The 5,275-nt window shown below is 35.9% G+C and overlaps 1 protein-coding gene across 1 annotated transcript in view; it reads left to right on the top strand.

Moving 5' to 3' along the window:
• The window catches only part of DYNC2H1 (dynein cytoplasmic 2 heavy chain 1), a 505,271-nt gene that overhangs the window by 297,799 nt on the left and 202,197 nt on the right, over window positions 1–5,275 (top strand). The gene's annotated exons all lie outside the window — the stretch shown is intronic.

Raw genomic sequence — 5,275 nt, 5'->3', positions numbered from 1 at the left:
GAAGTATTCAGGTATTTTTCTTCCATCTCATTAATTCTGTCTTCCATCGCATCAATTCTTCTCCTTTGCCCTTCCAATGTGTTATCTATTTCTGGGCTGTGTACTTCTCTTACATTTCTTTTAACCCCCATCATTCTTACCATCCCTACTTTCTGAGAGAGCCTTCTGCTTGTTTTCCATCTTTTGCATTTAGCAGCCAGAAATAGCTTTCTGGTATGTAATTTTAATTATTTCACTATCCTGCTTAACCCAAACCCACTGCCATCGAGTTGGATCTGACTCATAGTGACCCTTCCTTGCGTTTCTGAGGCAGTATCTCTATGGAAGTAGATTACCCAACCTTCCGTCAGAGGAGTGGCTGGTGGGTTTGAACCTCCACCCTTCTGGTTAGTAGTCAAATGCCTTAGGCTCTATGCCACCAGAGGTCCCTGGCAAATACTTTTCTATTATAATTGGGAAAAAAATGTGTTAATTCTTTACCTTAGTCCAGAAGGCATGATACGCCTGCCTCTTCAGCTGTATCTGAGTACGTTCTTCTCACTTGCTTTCTGTACCTCAGTCATGCTGGACGTTTTTAAGATCTTTGAATCTGTTTCAAGCTTTCCTACCATAAGCCCTCATTATTTTTTGTTATCTCTCTACCAATAAACTTTAGTTCGTTGTTAGGGCCATCCTAGATGGTAATAATGCTCCTTTCTTCCTATCAAATGCCTGTATTAGCTGTAAATTATATTATTCTCTTGTCATTACATTTTTGCATCCTCTTTTTTTCAACTTTGCCCCAGTATGTTGGAAAAAAATCTTTCCTTAAACTGCCATCCCCCCCATCCTTTTCAACACACACATATACTTTTAGTTTCTCTCTTCATGTGTGTTACATGTGAAAACAAAACAAGAACATAGGTTCTGGAGTTAGACAGACTTGGGTTGGAATCATTTCCTAGCTTTATGACATTCAATAAATTACTTTGACCTCAGTGAGCACCAGTTTCTTCAGGTATAGAATGGGAGGAATAATGATCATATTTCTGTTTCTTATGAGGATTTAATGAAATTATATATGTTTCAAAGTATTTAACACAGTGCCTGGCAAATATTTTGTGAATAAATATTTGTCAAATGGAGGAAATAGTAAATAATGGCAAATGTATAATTTGCATATTGAATTTATGGGTAAAATTATATTATTCATATGATATTCACATACTACATATTACACATAGTATTTTCATTTTGGAGCTCTGGTGAAGTAGTGCCTAAGGCATTTGACTGCTAACTGGAAGACTGGCGGTTCAAACCCACCAGCCACCCCTTGGAAGGAAAATTGGGCAGTCTACTTCCGTAGTGATACTGCCTTGGAAACCCAAGGAGGGCTCACTGTGAGTTGGATCTGACTAGACAGCAGTGAGTTTTAGTGAGTATTTTCATTTTACAAATGAGGAAAATGAATCTAAATGGTGGTAAATAGCTTGCTTATGGAATCACACCTACAAAAGCTATTGAGCTTAGAAATGACCAGCTTTCCTCTAAAGCCTTTGCTTGTAACCTTGTAATAGCCATCCTTAACCTGTGTATCAATTAATACTGACTGATAAATCAACAATACCAATAGCAATTCACCTTTATTGAGATAGGAAAAGTTACATTTTTAAATAAATTAGATTTATTTTTTTAGTAGGTGATACATGCACATAATATAAAATTAAAAAGCTTTAAAAACTTTTGCAATGAAAAGTTAGTCTTCCTCTGCCCTTACCCTTTGCCACCCAGTTATTAAGGAGTCCTGGCAGGCATGACTAAGTGTTCAGCTGCTAACTGAAACGTTGGTGTTTCAAAACTACCAGCTGCTCCATGAGAGAAAGATGTGGCAGTCTGCTCTTGTAAGAATTTATTGCCTTGGAAGCCCTGTGGAACAGTTCTAGTGTGTCCTGTAGGGTTGCTGTGAGTTCCCGGAGCTTTCATTGTTAATCAGTTTTTTTTGGTGTCCTTCAGAGATAGTGTATAATTATGCAAACATATTTTATATACAGGTATGTAAACCTTAATGTCCATGATATGTTACAAAAATATGAAGTTATATGACTTGAACATTGTGCCAACACCATACTACCAAAACCTTAAGAGAGCTAGTTTCAGTTGTCCTTGTCACTGCTGCTGCTGCTGCTGGAACTTCTGTCAGAGGCTGGAAGAATGGGGTGGGCCAGTGGTGTGGCTGAGAGGGTGGTGGTAGGAGAGAAAGCAAGCCAGCAGAGGGTACAGTACACCCAGCCTTGCCCACTGTTCTGCCAAACTGAGCAGCAGGAGCAGCCTAGGCTCTGCAGCCCCCATCCTCACCACCTGCGCACCATACAAATCACAAGAGTCCTCATCCAGAGCCATGTCCTCTGCCTTACCTGCCTGTATCCCCACTGTGATCCAGTGCTATTCCCCCTGTGGTCCATTGCTGAAAGAGACTGGGTGTGGTGTCTTTAAAACCATTAGGGGTAATGACAAACTAGAGTACAGCTGCTTTCCTTTTTTAAACAAACAGACTTATGGGCCCATGGATGTATATGTGGTTGGACGTTGCCTGAATTGATGTTAAGCAAGGCGTACCTGTATTTATATTTACACACTTGTTCTTTTTTAACTCAAATGATAGCATATTACCAGCACAGTTCTGTACCTTACATTTTTAACTAAGAAGTTTTTGAAATTGTTAAATATGTCATGTTCTCTCTGAAAGCTCTAGGGATGATCATTTTTTTCTCTCTCCCAGCTTCTGGTGTAACCAGGCATTCTGTGGCTTGTGGCTGCAGCATAGCACTATCCTCACATAGCCTTTTTCCCTCTGTCTGTCTCTCTGTGTCTCTTTTATTTTATATGGAGTCATTGAGATTGTATCAGGATACATCCTACTCCAGCTTGACCTCATCCTTGGTTAGCTCTGTTAACATCTTCAATGGCATTGTTCCCAAAAATGGTCACCTTCACAGGTACCAGGGGTTAGGGCTTCACTATATCTTTTTGGAAGACACAATTAAATCCATAAAAATGCCAATTAAAAACAATTTTTTTTGTATTCCATTATATCAATATACATAATTTATAAACAATCTTATAATATTGGATAGGCATACTTACTCTTTTCAACATTTTATTATTAAAATATTTTAGTGACTATTCCCATACTCTCCTCATTTCATGCTTATTTCATGGTGGTCAGTGCCTGAATGTGTAATGTTTGGGTCAACCAAAAAACCAAACCTGTTGCCATCAAGTTGATTCCAGCTGGTAGCAGCAGTATGAGTTGGGTCAAAGGATGTGTTTTTTTTTAAGTTACTAAATATTGCCAGAATGCCCTCAGTAAAGGCTCTCACCAGTCTCCAATAAAAAGTGTTTCAGAATGCCACATTTTTGGACACCCTAAGTTTACTCTCATGAAAGTCCTAAAATCAGATATGAAAGCAGACAAAATACAGAATACCTTTAATTGTTGGAGACAATGTTTTAGTAATCTCCTATATGCCTTCCATAAACTATTTTACCTCTTTTCTTCATTGGCTTTTTTTTTCCTAAGCACTAAATTTCAGAAGTAATGATCCACTGCTAATTCAATGAAATTTTCTTCCTTCACGTTAGTAAAATATTATTTTCTTCTATTTTTCATTGCAGTTGCAGAATTAACTTAATTTTCCCTATTTTACACATGTATTCTGTATTTCTGATTCTACACTTATATTGATGCAATGCTGATTTTGTTTGTTTTATATTTGTTATTCTTTGTAATTTGCTTTTCTTTTGTTACTCTTTGTCATCTTGTTATTATTACTACACTCTTACTATAGAGGACATAGTACTTGTCATTTTGGAATAGTAATTCAGTTGAAAATTGCTAGTAAGTAATATTGATGGCAAAAGTCTTCTCATTTGAGGGTTTTATAAATATTGGTTAATTTTTAAGGTATTTAAAACAATTTTACTAAGAATTTTTTTTAAAATAAAGTATAATAGTGTGATATAAGAAATGTTATTAATCAGATCTGTTTTGAGTTAGTATAAAGTTTAGCTAAATATTTATAGGAATTTTGTTAACAGTTGATGGATATGAGGTATGCATCTCTTGTAGATCTTAATTCTTGGGTATAGTATAACTTTGTAAATGAAGTTTAAATCTCTTTTCTTATCACAATATGCATAAATATTTCTTGGTTTTAATCATCCAAATGCTAGTGACAATTTATACATCTAGCTAAGATCAGTTCTCTAAATTCTAGATTTGTATATCAACTCCTTAATTTATTTATAACCAATTGAATGTCTCAAAAGTGCCTGAAAATCCACAGATCCTGAATCAGGTACTGGAACATAAGCTCCCCAAAACACCGACTTTGACCCTTTTGTTCAGTGCTATATTCTCATTAATCAGAACAGTGTCTGGTTTGTAGTAGCACTGAATAAGTTTTTGTGGAATGTTTTTGTCAAATCATTGCATGATATTCCTTCCCAAACTTCGTATTTTTTTTGACTCCATCATCCCCTTGAATAAGCCATAAACTCACAAGTCCTTCTTAACACTTTTCTTTTTGGTTTACCCTCCCTTACAATCTAATACCAAAATTCTGTTAATTTTATTCTCCTAAGTAGTTCTCAAATATATATTTTTTTCTGTCTATTCCACCCTGCTCCCCATCAAGATGACCTTCCCTTACCTCTTAGATTAGGTCAGATCTCTTATGTATATCAAGTATGTTTCTTTCCTTTATGCATGTTACAGTTTATAGTTTGAGTGATTGTCTTCACCATCTATTTCCCCCTCACATTAGACTGAAAACTACATTAGGGCAGGGATGATTTCTGTTTTGGTTCAGTCTTACATTCCAGGAGCCTGACATACTATACGCATTTAATAAGTATTTTGTAATTAATACGTGAATGAATGGATTTCATTGGGTATGTGCTCTGTGAATGTTTTTACACTGACACTGTCGATATTAGCTATTATAGTTCTATAATTTCATTTAGCTCTAGATGAGTCAAATGTGCAAAAAGTAATACTATAAACTTTTGAGCCTTTTTTCTGTATTTCTGTTTTTGCTTGTGAAGCAAATTCATAATTCTGAAGAATAAAACTATAAGAAGTATCTAAATGTATACATATTATATAGAACAAAATATATTATACCAAATGATTCTTTATAAATATGACTATGTTGTTGTTGTTGTTAAGTGCCGTCGAGTCGTTTCCGACTCATAGCGACCCCATGCACAGCAGAACGAAACACTGCCCGATCCC

Source organism: Orycteropus afer, unplaced genomic scaffold (assembly GCF_000298275.1).
Source record: "Orycteropus afer afer isolate SDZICR_OR568_19922 unplaced genomic scaffold, OryAfe1.0 scaffold00147, whole genome shotgun sequence".
NCBI lineage: Eukaryota > Metazoa > Chordata > Mammalia > Tubulidentata > Orycteropodidae > Orycteropus > Orycteropus afer.
The sequence above is the reverse complement of the archived record's forward strand: the minus strand, read 5'-3'. Positions and strand labels throughout refer to the sequence as shown.